Here is a 19,390-nt window from a genome sequence, read left to right on the forward strand (position 1 = left end):
TGGAGGAAAGCAGAATAAATTTTTGTAAATACGTATATAATTTGATGATTATTTGTAAAATGAGTATCGACAGATTTAATTCATACTTATAATCTAGATGTTCATCATAACTGTATCATGGTATCCATTCTGATCTTCATGTAGCTTTAAGACGTAGAGAGGATCATAAAGATAGGCATAATAAATCCACATTTAGACAGTTATTGTCTCATTGTAAACAATACTTTTATTGATTATATTAACTGCAATAGAAACAGTTGTATAGTACAGACACAGTAACTTGTGCAAATCAAGCATATAAGTCCTGAAACAGTAATTCACAGTGCATAATAATGCAAATACCATTCCCTCAAAATATGTATTCAAACGTCATATGTAATATATTGCACATCTCCAAGTTCTCCAAATTTGATCAAATGCATTTCTGTAGTTGTATTATCAGAGGAGCCAATTTGACAAATGGAGTGTCGAATAAATCCAGAGACTTAGTGCAGTTACTGATTAAATCAATGAAAAGAACACATTTCTGCTGGCATAGATAACCAGCTAAATATACATTTCCATAATCTACATTGCACCTGTGCTCATATTGCACATTAGTAAAACATCACAATTTACCACATTTATCTCAGACCACTCATACTGTTAATGTGCAAACACATACAAATAGTGCAAACTGAACGCCTTCTTCTAATTTTCTTTTGCATAGATAAAATAAGATAAAAATTTGTTTTGAATTTGACATATTTCCTGCTGTGGTGGTTGCTCTCTACTATAAATGGAATATAACATGATAAAGACTGAAAGTTTGCTGTGAAATATAAAAAACTGGCAAGTGTAATGCAGTTAATCCAACAACCATTTGACCACATAAGAACCTCATTTATCACCAGTGCAATAATTTCTAAAAACAAACACACACACACACACACTGTAAAATGTATAATTGATGCATCAACTTGACTTTGTACCAGAAAAAAATGTTTCAAATGTTTCAAGTAATATCAGTCATACCGATTGTCAAACACATTTTACAAGAGACAAATATGCTTTTTTTTTCTACCAGCTAAAATAATTACAAACAAATAAGACGCAAAATATTTGTAAGAAGAAATGACAAATTGAAAAAATTAAATATATATACACATTTCTAATCTAAGGAGATCTAATTGTTGAATTAATCATTCCAAACATCACATCTACTTTTTTACTACTTTAGTCATTATCTAACCTTTCCCCCACCTTTTTGAAATTAACCGCAAATCTGCATTAATGTCAGTTATAGTGTGTTTGAGAGAAATGATCTACATCACCTACATGAACATCCAGTACACAAGTTTTCTGAACAAACAAACAATCAAAAAGACAGTCCATCTTTCCTTCCTTCACTCTCACAGTTTCAGTCTTACGTTGGCTGAATGTCAGTTTGTCTTTTTGAGGATGTTTCATTGTTTCTGAAAACAGTTCGTTTCCGTTATCAGTCTTAAGAACTGACGGTGTCCACTGTGAGGTTGTCGGAGATGACTAGCGTTTGAATCTATGTATTTGACCAATGTCCTCCAGTATTAGAAAACAGCAGTTGACCGTGATGTAGTCCTGAGGGAAGTGGGCATCACTCGACTCAAAGTCATAATCCAAAGATCAGGTGATTCCAAAACTCCAGACCGATCAGAAACCTAAAAAGAAGAAGCCAAGGAGAAGTTACAAACAGTTAAGAAATTACAAGATAAAGCACAACCATATTTATCTACAGTTGTCTAAACTTTACATCTAGAAAGACCAAACTATGCAGTGGTGCCAAAGTGTTATCGTTACTGTTCCAGCATTAATCTCTTGATAAGACACACTTTTTTGATTAGTTCCTCACGAATAATGCATGTACACGTACACAGTATATGTGTGCATTCTGATATTGCGTTTTAGTCAAAGTATAAAGGTAATCAATCCCTCAGTTGCTCCGATTCTACTGTTTTGAATTAACTGCATTTTTAGAACTGGAGACAAAAAGATCCCAAGAGACTTTCCTGGTTAAATAAAGCTCAATGGTATTACAAATATACATGCAATTATTAATCAAACATATCCTGTTCCCGATGTGGAACTCATATGCCATATTATTTGACAACAATCAGCCTTTATGGTCCAATCCAACTGAAGAAAAACATAAAGCATTTTTTTTTTATCTAAGTCTTGAAAACATTCATAAGATGTTGAATATGTAAGGGGCTGGGTGGATTTTGAGCATCGGCTCATGTGCATAAACTCAATCATGTGTGGGACTCATGGGCTAAGCCAGGCACAATGTATCACTAAGCTCAGTGTTACTGTATCGCCTCCTTTACACTCTGCTGTGAGCTGCCATTCACTGCCCATAGATGGCACACTAATAACAGATGCAACAAACTCACATACAAACAGTCATCCCAGACAACAAAGTAAAATATGCCCCCTAAACCCCCAACCACCAAACTCCAAAACAACCAGTCTAGACACAAGCTGCTCTCCCAATCACCAACATCAGACCTCCTCTCCTCTCCTCTCCTCTCTTTTCCTCTCCTCCTCTCCTCCTCTCCTCTCGTCCACGATCATTGTCTGAGCCACCAAAGTGTTTTTCCCACGCTTCATTTTTCCTCTGTCCTGTTTGCAGCCAGGCAGAAGGAGGAGGGGGAGGAGAAGGTGGGGGGTGGAAGGGGTAAGGCAGGAGGGGTGGGTATAGGAACTGATGGGGTCTCCATGGCAACCCCACATTGGCATGCCCCTGATTGGAGTATGTGGTGGCTAATTATTCAGTGCATATGCTTAAAAAAACAATAAAGTAGGACGTATTGAGATGCAGAGCCAAGCATCACATGGTGTGTGATTAACATATGAGCCCAGCGCTGGTTTTGAAGAAAGACACTTCAGTTAAAACTCAAGTAAAACCAACATGAAATGACTCATGTTACATTTTAATCAAATGTTATGTACGTTAAATCCATTAGGATATATCTTGATTGTTTTTCTTAATTTTTGTAATTACTAAACCACTCAATCTGTGAGTAAATTAAACAATCTGGCAATGTGAGGATCAACTCAAACTTTACATTTAGGCTGTAAAAACTAAAACCAAAAAAACAGAGCAGCATGCTAATGGCAGGACTCTTTACATTGGCATGGCAGACAAATGAGTATGTGTGTGTCAGAGGCGGTAGGGATATAGGGTCTGCCGTGTGAAAGAAACCAGTGGGATAGGGGAGTGTGTGTGTGTGTGTGTGTGTGTGTGTGTGTGTGTGAGAGGAGGGAGGGCTTAACAATGGCCGTCATTGTTTACCAATCTCCCTCGTCCATTAATCAGGACGATCCGGCTCTAATTGGCGTTTTGGTTAAGCTGGTCTCCAGACCCCGTTCCCTCCACTGGCCTAAATAATGGCGTTACGCCACAAGTGCCGCCACACACTGGGGAGGACAATGTGCCGCTTGTCTGAGGGCCCGGGATAGGATCCCCACCCTCTTCTCTTCCCGTCTTTTCTTAGCGCCCCCTGCGCCCCCAAAACAAACCTCACACAGAAACACAAAGAAGGCCTCTCACTATTGAGATCTCACTGTCGCAGGCTCCCTCTCCTTGTCTGTCTGCCCCCCTCTCCTTCGTCCCCCCACCCTCCTTCGACTTTTTTTCTCACTCATTCTCTCACCACAGTTTTTTTCTCAGCAGTTATAGGTGGGTTCCTTGTGTTCTAGTGGTTAGGTCAGAAAAACACATCAAAGGAGTTGATCCTGCTCAGTTCAGAATCGCTTATTAAAGGTACATTTCTCCGAGCTCTTAGGTTTGTCAAAGCTAAATCAAATGGTTAACAATTAAAATGTCCTCTCACGAAGCTCAAAATAAGACCAGTAAGGTAGTCAGGATTCTTACATTCAGATGTGACTTCATATTGTTTAAGGCTATTTAACTTTAAATACCCAAATTTAGATCTTCTGATTAAAAAAAAATATGTGGAAGTTAAAGAAACTGAGTAAATCTTACAGCAACATAAGTTTCTCTAATGAAGGGATTTCTCAGACTTGTGAGACCCTTTCAAAACCAAATGGTTGTTGTCCAGACTGCTTGTTCATGAAGCTTATGATACGCATGAAGCTAAAAATAAGGCCAGAAAACTTGACTTAATGGAAACACAAGGGGTTCATTCAACAGCAGCCAAAGAGGAGACGGTTATTTTTAGATTATTTAAGTATCGCTCCCAGTTAAACCTCGAACTTCAGCTGTTACCACAATTCAGGAATCAGTGAAAGTTAATGACACTTTCCAATTTTTCCACATATGGCGACACATTTCCCTTCTAAACCCATATAGGAAGTGTACTGTGCATGTGAGAGAGCAGTGTGATAACAAGTGGAGATTTATGAAGATCGCTGTGTTGCTAATTATGGCTCCTAGTGGATGTCAGTGAGCATGTAGGCGTTTTTTTTCCCCACACCATCAAACAAAAGCTGTCTGCACAAGCATGCGGCATAAAAATCGCATGGATGCTCCACATGCAGAAGTCATGCCTTCGTAATTAAAATCCCTAGAATTGTCTAATTAACGGCGCACAAATAAGGCAATCGCAAGAGTTTTCTGAGTGTCATGGAAATCTACAAAATGGTCGATTGTCAGCATCCGCAGCGAGACGACGGGCAAAAAAAGGGAAAGCGGTGCGGGAACCGCAGCTGCCCTTAAAAATGCCAGCTTGTCAACCCTCAAAAGCCACTGGCTCCACGGTTTCCTCCTATCTCATCCCTTCCCGCGTGTCTCTTGGGGCGATCTCTGCAATTAACGCACTGGCAGTAATTAACACTGTCTTGAGGCAACCGATGGCGCGGAGAGGATCGGGGCCAACACGAAGTGGGGGAAGGTGCAGCGCTGGCGATCCACGTTCCCCCTTTTTCAGCTGCCATTTTGTGCCAGTCTTAACACCTAAGATGGTGGCAGGACTGTGACTTGCCATGTGGGAGAGGAGGACAAACTGGCAAGGGAGGGGTCGGAGAAGAGGAGGATTATGGGATTGAGGAGGGAGTCTCTTATTTTCATTCTTCTAGTCAGTGAATTGCTGAACGGTTACCAAGACAGGGGCAAGAGAGGCGCAAAGACAGACGGAGGCATGATCGTCAGATTGCTGCCCTACATGCACCACTTAGAGAAGGAATTTTGCCACACATGAACATAAAAATACTCTCAAACACTCCCACACGCACACACACACACACACGAGTGACATGTCCGAGAGGAAGAACAATGTGTTTATACAGTGTGAGGGCGAAACAGCCTGTGATGGTCTGTTTGTGTAAAAAAACATCATGTAATTTATGTGCTTAATATACGCTGCACACATATGAACACACACATGTACCCATGCATGAACAGACACACTCTCACCCACACACACACACGCACAAACAACCAACACAGCCGTTCTCATGGTATGGTTTGCCCCTGAGCATGCAAATGACATTCATTATGCAAATGCATACAAATCAGGACCAACCATCTGAGAATCAGAGCTGGGGAAAAAAAAGAAAAGAATATAATTAAATGAATGAGGGGAAACGCATAGAAAAGAAAGAAGAAGCGTGTTGGGAAGTATGTGTGGACAAAGTACTGTCACTTCATAGTACAAAAAGCATGTGAACAAAAAAAAACATTATAACCTACCTTCAGTAGGACATTAGAAATATAAAGAGCTGCTTAAAAAGAAGTAGTACAGATAATAATGAATGGGAATCAAAATTTGGAAGTTTAAAAAAAAAATGTATTTTTTGAGAAGAGATTTTGTGGCCCATTTTTGAAGATTTTTATTTCATGGGTTATTTATAATCCCCCAAAAATGTGCACTAAAAATGGGAAATGGGCTGACACACACACACACACACACAAGCACGCACACTGTCTTTCTTCACTGCCCCACTGATGCCGCACTGTCGCCTCGTATGAGGCAAAGACCAGGAGAGTTTTTTAGCAGGAAACGCAGAAGAGCATCAACTGGAGTGGAGATGCTCCAAATGATGGCAAAGTGCTGCTAATTGCCTCTCGAGGTGTTCTTTGTTTTGTATCACCTCTCTCACCACACTGCTGCCTCTTTTCCACATGGACCCTAAAACCCCCGGAAGAGCAGCATGACATTATCGGCCATTAGTACCGTAACGTATTATCCAAACTCTGAAACTCGCCAAAAATAGTGGGGACAGTAGTTTTGCTTTTCCTTTGCGGGAAAAAGAGAAGCCAAACATTGATGAGTCTAAATATCTCAGCAGGAGATTAATTTATCTATTAATGCTCTAAAAATACATGTAATATAGGAAATAGCCACTATTTGAGGGCCATTAAGAGATACATGGATCGCCGCTTCTTTGCCAGTTACAGATGCCTCTGTTAAGTGTCTGAATGTGTGGGGCTCACGCTCCATGTCATCGAACGACAACATCAAATGTGTGGTAAAATCCAAATTTTTGCCAATTAACATGGCAAAACAATAAAATACAACAAAGAAAAACAGGCTAATTAGGGACAGACTGAGGCCAAATTCTTACCCAAATTAAAATGTAAATAGACACAGTAATTCCTGTGTGTGTGTGTGTGTGTGTGTGTGTGTGTGTGTGTGTGTGTGTGTGTGTGTGTGTGTGTGTGTGTGTGTGTGTGTGTGTGTGTGTGTGTGTGTGTGTGTGTGTGTGTGTGTGTGTGTGTGTGTGTGTGTGTGTGTGTGTGTGTGTGTGTGTGTGTGTGTGTGTGAGAGAGGGAGAGGAAGATTGATAAATAGAGGCTTACAGTAGGACAAAAGGTGAAGGTTGTTTTTCCAATGAACTCTTCAATCCGTTATTATCCTCTTATTGTTGAAATAACTGCAGGCAAGTTGCTTCATTAATCAATTATTTGTACCTGCAGTGTTGATACTTTTTCAGGTGAAGGTGAAATTTTTTCCCATTTGATTTGAGAGTCATGTACATTTTGGATGTGAAAATGACAGATTGTGTGTTGTTGTGTCTCCACAGTAGCATAGTACAGTAACCTATTGTTAGCTCCCATCTTTTTTTTTTTTTCATTTGAATGTGATTTTAAGTGCAAATTTGGGAAGAAAACTTCGGTGTTGAACTAATCTTCTTTCTCCTTGTCAATCAAAGGACTCCCTCAATGTCAGCGGGTTTGAAATTACCCGTGAGCATGAGGAAAATATTCACAAGCACTCATGCACACTCGACAAGTTACACCATCACGTTGTCGGCCATCGTGATCTACTTCAGTCCACAACCATATAGCTGCACCTTCACTATCGCTGTGGTCCGTATCGATGACAATGCAGATTTTGTGTTCTGTGAAAATGTAAATGCTTTCTGTAATCATCACTCAGATATCGATCGTCTTTGTTAACTTTGGTGCACGTGAGCTCCTCTACAAAAGACACAACTCCCCCTCCCCTCTGTTTAAAACTGCCCCTTATGTAACGCAGCATCATACCTTCACGTCATCGGTGAGCAGCGTCCATTTTCCGAGTCAGAGCATCACTTCTGTTTTTTGTGTTGTTGTTTTTTTAATGTCCTTTTCTTCTTCCGTGCAGGCGTGTAATGGGATTCTTGTTACTTTCGGTTATCTAGCTTTATGAAGAATGTACATGACTCATACAGCTAGATAACCAAAGATAACAGACAACCCCTCAGGCCTGCGAACGCAGCTCTTTGCCACCAACACACACACACACACACACACACACACACACACACACACACAACCTCCGATACACCTGCACAGACAAACAATGACAAGGGAAGATGCTTAAAGAGCTAATTAACCAAAACAAAGCTGATGTAGCAAACCTACTGGTTTTTTTTTACATAATCCAGAGTTTGAAATAATGATCGTGATGGTCATATATCTGGAGTGTTAATGCAGATGATTTATCACACAGTCTTAAAGACGCTTCAGTGAAATGAGATGAAAAACAAGCATGACTAAAGATTCACAAGGGAGAGGGGCGGGGAAAACACATTTTCCAAGCTATTAAGTGTTTTTATACGACTGAAATGTGAAAGGGCTCTTAAAGGAATTCAAAACAAAGCATTACAGCCAACTATCCGGTGAACTAAAGACAACAACACTAAAGGTCTTTATGAGGCATCAGAAGCCGGAGACAAAATGGCTCTGGGGGGAATCGTTTACACAAACACTCCTGTAAGGAAATATAATAGCGGAATGTAAAATGGAAATGTAATACATGCACTCATTTCACAGTAAGTAAATACTCAATTACTATACTATACACTATAAAAAGTCTTCAAACTGAGCATTATTGTTTTTAAATTATTACATCAAATCTCAAAACCTCTCAAGTCATATTGTGTTTAAAACCGAAAAAAATATCTTAAACTCATCATAACATAGTTGGGAAAAGGGCTAGTTTAATAAATGTAGAACCTACACCGGCTTTACAAGAGACTCCTACCTAACTGCAAAAGAAATGATTAAATAAGAATATATATATATTAAATCAATAAACCTGTGGCATTAATTGTGGTTACATTTCTTCTATACATTTACTTAATGCACTTATTTTAAACCCTGACATTTATAACATGAGTTTATGTAGAGTGTATATATATACATATATACACATATATATATATACACACATAATTCCCATAATACATAATTATGGGAAAATAATGAAATGTTAAGAAACACTAAGCCAGATTAATCCCTTTGTGTTTCTCACTCCAAAATGATTAATGAATATTTAAAAAAAAAAAAAACTTCCTCCATTTCTTTTTTCGAAGAACGTGCTCTGAGTGACGTCACAGACATCGCTGGCTTTCAGTTAACGCGTTTTAACAGCAAGGTGTGATATCTAATTAACACACACACACACACACACACTCACACACACGTGACTCGAACATGCCAGAATGGAGAGGGAGTGTAGCGTCGTGAACAAGTTTCCACTGTTTCTGTGACCGTGCAGGTAAAGATGCTGCTGCAGGTATCGGAATCAGAAAACATTTCCATAAAAAATTAAAAAAATAGACCCACATATAAACATATTACAGCCTAATGCCATGTCTTACATTAGATTTTACAAGTGCTGGCTGGTAGAGGTCTCCCGTAAGACCAAGAGGGATGAATTATATACGCAGACTTTGGAGTTTTGCCAAACGTCCATTAGAGGAGATCACTTGGCTGTTTCACGTCTGCAGGCCGCGACTCACACGTTTCAACACTCACACCTGCTGACGACTTCAGCTCTCTCTCTCACACACACACACACACACACGCACACAGCCAGGGTTTCTCGTTTATTAATACATGTATTACCAGTTACACCGATTTACCATTTATTTATTTTTAATCTGGGGATTAACTGTGCATCTGTTGCTCTGCAGGTGACGAGCTGCTGCATACAATACAGTTGAATTGATCGACCAAGTGTAGGTGTGTGTGTGTGCGTGTGTGTGTGTGTGTGTGTGTGTTTTTCCAATGCTAAATTTACACTCATATTATATTTTGAATTTGAGGAGGATATCTTTTGGTGAAAATACTAGTTGCGTAAAAATCAACAAAATTGCTGCGGGCTTGGTTTTACAATGAGGAGTGTGAATATTCATGTGCTACGAATTTCATAATAATCATGGCTATTGTTAGAACATTGACTATTTTCTATTTAAATAAGCTGTTAAATACTGACTGTTAGTGAGCGGCTCACACGAGACGACGTGTCCTTAATAGTCTAGAAAAGAAATATTACAGTTTTAATTTAATCTTGGATGTCTGATCTGAAAGAAGGGGCACGCAATATGGAGGAGGCGGAGCTATCAAATAACCTCTACTTTATTACATTAAGATTAAATTAAAGAAGAAGAAGAAAACATAAGTAATATTCATCCAAACTGTACCATTGCCCCTCATCTTTTCCCGTGGCACTGACGTTTTCGTTCAAGGTAACTTGGCAGCTATACAGTGAGAAATGTTCTACTTCAGGAGGTTGTCAGGATCATAAACATCTGCTGTAAATTGTGCAAAATATAAGCGCAACAGTCGCACCCACACAAAAAAAAAGGGTTCGGAAAGGATTTTAAAATGATTTGGAGAAGCAATCAATTAGTTTTACACATCGTGCTGCTGTGTTGCTATGTAGAGAGACAGATGCTCTTCTATGTTCCTACATTTTCTTTCGAATCACGAATCACGACAAACCATAAGGTCGATCATTCATATTCACCTGGAAGTTGGAGGAAGTGTCGATGTTCCTTTCCGATGCTTTTATGCGTCATGCGTATAACTGCAGAGGAAAGAAGAAGAACAATGACATTGGGGATTAGACTTCAAATTAAGGTGAAATAGTCAGCATTCCGTCCACCACTTGAATGACCCCCCCCCCCCCCCCCCCCCCCTCTCTCCCTCCATCTCTGGAAACCCCATGGAAAACACCCTGCCTGGGACATATGCCCACTAGGCCACTGACACCTCCAAACTAGCCCAGGTTGTGTTTCTCAGCGGGGTCGTTCTGTCGGAGTTGTTTTGCACCTGCAGCTCCACCGACTCTGCACCATGTGAGCGAGGCTCCGGAGCTGCTGCTGCTGCGGACTCACCGCGGTCCCACTTCAAATTACTGCATCTTATTGACTCGCGTCTGTCTCACGCAGCGGAGCTGTCTTTGAAACTTTCCACATGGATTCATTCCCCATGTCTCACTTTAGGGAATTTAATAAGGCGAGATCAAATTCACAGTGGGTCTTTTTTTCTTTTCTTCCTGGATTCACCTGTTAACACTTATGTGCACGCTCGTGCGTAATGGCCCCCTTTCGTGTCTAAATTTCGGAATAGGACCCGACGGATTTCTGTCAGCCAACTTGTTCAGATACAAAAATGTAGTCTATTGAATGGGTGAAAAACGCACACGTTAAAAAAAAATCTCTGCAACATTGTTGTTATAGAAGGAGAAAATCCGAAAATCTGGAAAACTTTTTCTCCTGAGACACATCGCTGCTTCTAAATGGGCAACTTCCACTGCAATTATATATATATTGACTGCTATGAAAATGTTAGGTAATGTTTTATTGCAGCAATAAAAGAAACATAGGCAGACATGCATGAGAGGCAGGTCTGATACCCTCTCTCACAGATTAACGGGCCTTACGTAAGAGCTCCCCGTGCAGAGCGCGATGCTGGCACCGTATAATCCCACGGCTGCAGGGAGCCGCGTTAGAGCCGCACGCTGCTGGCTCCAAGTGCAATAATCACCTTAGCTTTTTTTCTATTTTTCAATTTTTTCTTTTTCTTTTTACATGCTTCTCCCCCTGCTTAGCCTTTTCAGCGCGTAATCCGTTGACAGCAAACGGGCCCCACACAACACTGCACTGTTGCCCCGAGGCCACTGTCACACCAGCACCACAGGCCCGCGCTACATACACCAAGTGCAGCATCATAATTACAGCCAATGAAACCTACAATGAGATGCCCCGAAGGAGAAGAAGAAGAAGATGCAGCGCGCATTAATAACTCAACAGCTCTTCAGTTTGTGAACTATATAAACCAGTGGAGGTGGAGCTACCTGAACTTATGTAATACTTTGGCATAAGTGTATGTGGCTGATCCGGGGTCAGCATCATAGAAAAATATACATGAATATACATTTGACATAGTGATGAATTGCTTTATTGGCACTGGCAAAAGCAACATTTAAAGTAATTAGTGGCTTCTAGGAATCATATTTTAATATAGAGTAGGTTAAATGGCCTGTGGGGGTGGAGAGAGGAGGAGTATTGCTGATTCTTTAGAATGATATTCAACATTGCTATAAGTAAAGCTGACTGGAAACCAATCAAAGGACCTTGTTGGGGGCAGCAGCCTTTGACTAAATCAGAGAGGAAAGGCCACTGATCTAAATACTGAAATTGCTGACTGGCTTCACACTGGCCATGGTCAGATCACCACAAACTCCCTTGGACACACACACACGTCTAGTGCCAAACAAAAGTGGCTGCAGCCACAAGTGAAACTCGTCTGTGTCCACAGATGATGTGGAACCTTTTTGTTCTTTTTAATCTCAGATGCTGCTGATGCTGCTGCTCCGCATCATTCGTGCATCAGATCAAGGCTCCACTGGAAGAACGTGTAGCACAGGTTTAGTCTGAAACGACTACTCAGTGTATAAATGCTCATTTATTTTCACAATGGGGTCGCACACACAATACAGCATGTTGCAGCCTGAACGCGCCACAAACCATCTCCTGTGCCATATCCAGGGGATTTTTTTTATCAAAACTATAGGAAAATGAAATAGTGCAATCACATGGAATGAAAATAACACACCTGTCTTTACTGTCTCCCCTTCAGATGCAGCAGGGCGGGTTGCACCGGGCTCGGATGAGCTCCTGGGAAGCAGCAGTCCCTCCGGACGTGCGGCACGCTGGGAGCCAAATGAGCGCGTTCACGAGCGGCGTCTCGGGCTTTGTGGCGACGGCGCATCGTGACGTCCCGCCGGCCCCGTCCATTTTTTTTATTTTATTTTTTTTAATCTAACGGGTCCTTCTTTTTTTCCCTCTCTTGCATATCGCCACACAGCTGTCCTCCACACCCACAGCCCCCCCACCAACAAACGGGGGAGTTGGGGCTGCCCGCCCTGGATGGCTACATCTCCTCCACCATCCTTGTCTCCAAATGGTTCAACGTCTCATTTGTCCAAAATCATATATGCCCGTTCGAAGGCCCTCCCCCTCGCGAGTCAATGAGGTAACACTGCCCCCACCCTCTGAGATTTTTTTTTTGATATTATGCAAGACGGCCGATGTAATTGTAATATGGACCTATGGCAGCGCCTCTCACGCCCCCCAACAGACACATGCAGAAGTGCATGGTGGTACCATCACTCATCCTTACACCGAACATCCCCCTAAACATGTTTTCTTACATGCATGACTTTTTCATGCTTGCACATCATCACTGAAATATCTTCGAAACGATACAAAAAGAGAACTGCTCCGATTCCGGTAAAGAGATATATGGGCCTTTTAACTACATCACTGTATTTACAATAATCCATGAAACACAGCCGTTTGTTCATCTATTGTGTTCATTGTTTAAAAGTGCAAATATCGATATACTTTTATTCTTATACACCTCTATATAAAGAGAGGCTATCGACTGTCCCTGGGTCAGTATTGGATGCTATAGTGCAGCCTATATGAGCGAGGGGAAAATCTCAAATTCTCATGGATACATGTGGAAAATCGTATTTGAATGTTAGCTCATCACCTATAGTATTGAACTATATCTCGACGAGTTGGTATCTGCAGCTGAAAGTTCCAGCGACAGACTTGAGAGGTGCTCCGGCCAGACTAATTATCATGATAATCCCACCAGAGATCTTTTGAATGCCCTGAAAGACGTATCCCCTCCAACGTTATTGTATGGGGTCTCAGCCTAGACGTGCTCATTATTTGCATTAAACAAAGTTACCTCAGTCATGTTGAGCTGTCTAGACCACTTCAGTGTGTGGAAATGCCCTCACACGCAGCCATGTCAAACAGCCCGCACACTGCAACAACAGTTAGGCTCATATCTTTTTATGGTATAACCCTTTATAATAAGACCCTACGGTTTTTATAGAGCAATGGTGAAACCTTTCTTGTAGTCATGGTGTTAAGGTGTTGCGGAACATTTTGACACATCAGAAACAAGTGGAAAGCGAATGCAAGTTCCCTTTATCAATGGTTTAAAAGACCACTGCACATTTGAAGTTTTCACACTGACAGCTCGATGATCCGTGGAGAATCGATGTTCGTCTCCCTGTTGTACGGCACGGCAGCCGGCTCCAGACACATTGACTGAGCCGCGAGCGAGGACATAACTCAAGTTCATTACCAACACAGACACAACACCGCCACGGATTCAAGGCGCAAGCCTCGCCAGGAAACTGATGGGCCATTACACTGTAGTCTAAAAAGAAGACAATGTATGTATGGGTTTATATAGGCTGTAAATCTAAATTTAGCAATATATAAAGAAGGCCTAAAGTTTAGAACAGCTGCCCAGTGCCCTGCAAGCTGTAAGGTAGCCAACCACATGGAGGCTCAATGCAAGTCAAGCCAAGTCTGGTACATTAATTCACTTGTTTGTCCAAGTATAGTTTCCTGATAGGATCATATATCATCCATTGTATCCGTAAGACCTTAAGAGAAAACTCTAAAAAAAAAAAAGAATGGGACAAACTTATGGAAGGCACACTACAGGAGGTTTTCCCTCTTCCACAATCTAAAATGCTAAACTACACAGACAAAAGTAGAATTTTTTTAATTGTCTGCACAGTGGGGTCAACATTTGGATCTCTTACATGGATCATGACTATGATCATCTGAAGCTCAAATTGAATCGGTCACCGTTTTAATGACGCATCAGTTGCTTATTGTTTCATGGTACGTTTGTATTATTGTTGTTTGGCTTAATTATGACAAAAGTAAAAGTGCTCATTGTGCAGAAAAAGCTCTTGACGGGTCCACAGGTAGATTTTATTTATATATGTAATGCATTTTTACTTTTTAATTAATGCAGCGTTTACTATTGATCAAGATGGAGCTCATAACTATTGCAATCCATGTAATGGAGTAAAATACCCAAGTAAAGAACGGGCTTCCTTAAAATTGTACCTCACTTCGCTCACTGAGTTCTGTCACCAGCTGATAGTTTGGTAACTTTTTCTCCATCACTTTTTCAACTCAAACTCTGATAAACGAATTCGAGGGTGATTCATCCGGAATGTTGTTGACTTGCATTCGTTTTGACTGTGATGTTTAGGCTCGTCCATTAAATGCCAGTAATCCGCCCGTTCCCTCCTGTCACCTGCGTCACGCGGGCCGTGAGAAGCAGACAATCTCTGGGCTGGTGGGTCACAGTCTGTCTCAGACCCTCCGACAGCAGTAACCCACCCTCAGCATCAGCCCATTGTTTTACTGCTGCCAGCCCAGACACCATATATCCTACTGCGCTTCGCTGAGCAGAGAGGCTGGCGAACGCGTGGCGCCAAAAAATAACTGCTTTTACGCACGGTGACGAGGACCACGTCACTACCACTGATTTGTACTAAACCTGCTGTTACTGTAAATATGAGTTGGAATACTTACTTTATCCTGCTTACAGGGATTACGTATTTGTGCCCATGCATGCATGCACTCAGACCTGGCACCCTTTCACCCCCATGTCGCGCCAATATTCAAATTGGGATCCTCTGATTTGAATAAGGGCTTAATGAGACATGGTGGTGTATAATAAATGAAAGCGGGGGCCCTTCACTAGATTGAAGGCATGCTGCAGAATAACTGGAGTTATTCCAGGATCGCAGCTAATTATTGTAATTTGGGTTTTTTTTTTAAATCAGAGTGGCTTTGCACGTTTTAAAGAGGGGAATGAACGTTTTGGAAGTATTGGAGAAGTAAACTTGCAGAAACTCACAACCGTAACAGCACCAGCTGTAAGTTCTGATATGCACAAGACAAAATCTAACATTTTTCAGTGCAAGTGAGTTGAGGGATTCATCAGGGTCAGGGGGAAGATCATATATGTGGCGTCATCTCCTCAGAGAACTGGTCAAATTCAACTGATGCTCTGACGAGAGGACCACACGCAGCGTCTCCACATGGATTCATCAGGCTGCAGAATATTTACATGACGTTATTCTTCTGCTGAAGCACATTTCAGTCAAGTGATCAAAAAGCAATTGAAACTGCAGGAGTGGCCATGAGTTTGACACCTGATTTTCTTCTATTTCAGTGTATTTTTATTTTTAGTTTGCATTCAAATTAATTTTTTAATTCTGAACATTGTTAGTCCCTTTTGGAAATGTCACTATCACTTAGTGGGTTGAGCACAATCTCATTTTACATCCAGTAACTCGATAAACGTAAAAAGGCTTTTTCAATGATTTCCTATTCAGAAGAGTATTACATGTTCACCAGTAGCCTGTTAATGGCTGAGCTTTTTCTCGTACTTGTCCCGCGTGTGTATGTGCGTGTGTGTGTGTGTGTGTGTGTGTGTGTGTTTGTTTCAAACATCTGTTGGTTATAAAAACTATTGTACTTTAAAGTTATATGACCTGAATGAAGCCACAACGACTTACACTCCACCACACATCCTCTATAGAAAATAAATGGGAAAAAATCAGGAAGAATCTTGCAAAAAAAAATATATTTATTAGTTGTAATTTATAGTCACTATAGATTATTCCAACTCCTCTCAAATTGCTGTTAAATGGATTTATGCCTTATTTAGTCCATGAAAGTCGGAAAAAAAGAAATCTAACCCCTCATTTGCTTGTGTGTTACTCATTTGGCAACGTGCTCGTTTTGTTTTTCTCCTTTGTCTCTTTGAATGAAAAATCTGATGTATTAACGCTGCAAATGAACATTTCATGACATCAAAACGGACAAACAAACAGTGTGTAAAATCTCATCAAATTCCCTTCAGTGTTTTTATGTAACTGGCTGAGACTGGCGAACTGAATGTGTGACTAGAATAAAGTAGAATACAAGTAAGATGGCTTTTCTTCGGAGAGGATTTGACTCACAGACCAACAGGTGCTCACTGATATTTGCAGACACAAACTTAACTCAAAACATGAAAAAAAAAATCCCCTCATAACGAAAATAAGTCATAGTCAGCTATGTGGTTTTTTTTCCCACAACCACAGAAAACACAGCAAATGATTGAAGTTGACTCAACTCGCTGCCCGCTGATCGTGATCAATCAAATCTTCAGATTGCCAAGGGGACAAAATAAACTTCATATTCCGGGGGGAATAAAGTGGCCTCCTTTTATTTTGGGGGTTTTATCTTGAATTGTTTGACTCCTCTGTGTACATTCATTAAAAGAAAAGACCCACAACTTTATCGCACAACCGTTCAAAAACTGCTTCCATTTATTCAATATTTTTTTTAATGAATCAATCAGGCAGAAGTTCACGTTTCCAATCAGAAATTGCTTAGTGGTTTATAGTTAGAAACGAAAAAACAACAGATTGAGGCTCTCATTAGATACTTCAGTTACACTTTCCTTTTTTATTTTACAGTATTTGATGAAAGGCGGAAACAACAACAAAAATGGGACATTTTGAGCAGTTCTAATTTCTAAAAAACACATTTCTCCGTTTTGGATTTTTCAAATTCACACAAATGAAAACTGAAACTGGTTTGGATCTTGAGTGAGAATTCCAGTGCAGCACTTTAAACCTGGGTTGACAATATAATGCTTCATTAATCTAAAAGATAGACCATCAGACATCAGTAGATTCATTTTTTTGAAATCGTAAATCAAACAGGTCTGGAAGCGACTGTGACAGTGGTAACGATGCATTGATCTCTCTCTGCTGTGTCACAGTATGTGATGTATCTAATAGTGGTCCAGTGATTAAATGCACATTTACTGACTGAACACGAATTAAAATATATATATACTGTATATATATATATATATATATATATATATATATATATATATACATCAATGAGATATTTGGCCTCGTGGTCGAAGCACAAGGCGTGTATTTATTGCATCAGTTTGATGGAATCAGGCCAAAAAAGAAAGAAAGAAAAGATCCACAGTTATATGTTTTTTTTCTCTGTTCTACTGCTGCCATCATGTGGACAATTTGTTTATTACATTCACCACCGTGGGTTGTTCAATTCTAACTATCTGCTGCCCCACGCGGCCAAAGACTGAACTGTCAGGGCTTCTGAAAACAAAATGGATTTATATAGTGTGTGTGTGTGTGTGTGTGTGTGTGTGTGTGTGTGTGTGTGTGTGTGTGTGTGTGTGTGTGTGTGTGTGTGTGTGTGTGTGTGTGTGTGTGTGTGTGTGTGTGTGTGTGTGTGAAATACGTAAAAACTTAACGTACTGCAACCACAAACAAATTGGACATGTTGTGGTTTAAAAGCTGATGATATATTTTAGAAATATATATAAATATAACAAACACAATTAGTTTTTTTCCACCAAGACTACAGTATTAGCTCTGTCTATAGAAGGCTTAATCAAGCAACATTTCCATTAAATATACTAGACCTGTGAGAAAATAATCAAGAAAAATGTTCTAAAAATGTTCTTTTGGTTTCCTGTTTCTAAGTCAGGTTGGTTTGAACTGGAGGAGTGTGACCTCTTTATTTCCTCGACATAGATAGATAGACAGCAAAACAGATAAATACAAAAGAAAACAAACACAGTTAAGAGCCCTGAAGCAGCTCAAAGTGCTAGAAAAAAAAAGTCTCTACTATAAATTGAAATCATGAAAAAGTAACATGATGGCAGAGTGAAGTTCATGTGGGAGTCAGCGTGGAGTGTGTGTGGGCAGCCGAGTAGGGTAAACTCCCATGGAGAGCACTTTGGGTTTGTTTTTATAATTTCCACGGTGAGAGTAAAGCAGATTTCCAAGCGTGCAGATGGGATACGATGACCACTCAGAAGGATGGAAACACTACTGTCAAACAATAGACTTGTTTGCTGTGTTGCCCTTTGTTCAGGTTGAACATGTGAACAGGATGATGGCAGTGATGACTGTTACTGATGACTGTTACTTTAAACTCTACCTTATGTTCGACTACTTTGATAAACTGGTAAAATATACTGGACTTGATGAACCTGATTTGATTTGGTGTTTGCTGATATGAGATTTTGCCATCAAGCTTTAGCGCTCTTGAATATCTTTGGCTGCACAGGACAAATCTTGTATCCATTAACACAGTAAAGGGTCTCTCAACTGATTTTCCATAAAATGTATTTTAACAAAAATATTAATCAATATCACAGAATAAAAGTAAATATACATCTTGTCTACGCCTGGTGTGATTGCTTGAGTTCACAATCAAAGTCAACTGAGTACATACTTCCCTGGAGGCTGAGGCCCAGGAGGTAGAGTCGGTAGAGAATCCACTAACCCAAAAGTCGGCGGTTCAATCCCAGCTTCCCCTAGTCTGCATGTCGATGTGTCCTTGGGCAAGACTCTTAGCCCTAAATTGCCACTTGCGGGTCTTCCAGCAGTGTATGAATGTGACAGAAAAAGTGCAGTAAAGGGCAAGAGCTGTATGAATGTGACTCTTCCTATAAAGCGCTTTGAGTGGTCAATAAGACTAGAAAAGCGTTATACTGTATATAAATATAGTCCATTTACCATTCTCCTCTGTGGGTCTGTTATTGTTTGACATTCAGTTTGTCCAACATAACCTTATTTCTGTTTGTCATTTTAAAAGCAAAACAACACACACACATCACATGTTTATTTTCGCTTAGTATGCCGTGAGTGAATCAGATCTTTGTTTATTCAACTTTTATCATAACTCCTGTCCATTTGCAGTCCAGCAAGTCACTGCTCCGTTTAACTGCATTTTAACTAGTCTCCCAAAATTGAAT

The 19,390-nt window shown here is 40.4% G+C and overlaps 1 long non-coding RNA gene across 1 annotated transcript; it reads right to left on the minus strand.

The window, feature by feature from the left end:
- Positions 1–200: 200 nt before the first annotated feature.
- Positions 201–7,578, minus strand: LOC118292371. Its single transcript, XR_007030341.1, has 2 exons — positions 7,466–7,578; positions 201–1,676 (listed from the first exon to the last, which is right to left on the minus strand). It is a non-coding gene; the product is annotated as an uncharacterized LOC118292371 (long non-coding RNA).
- Positions 7,579–19,390: the final 11,812 nt, after the last annotated feature.

The sequence above is a fragment of the Scophthalmus maximus genome, chromosome 22, assembly GCF_022379125.1.
Source record: "Scophthalmus maximus strain ysfricsl-2021 chromosome 22, ASM2237912v1, whole genome shotgun sequence".
Taxonomy (NCBI): Eukaryota; Metazoa; Chordata; class Actinopteri; order Pleuronectiformes; family Scophthalmidae; genus Scophthalmus; species Scophthalmus maximus.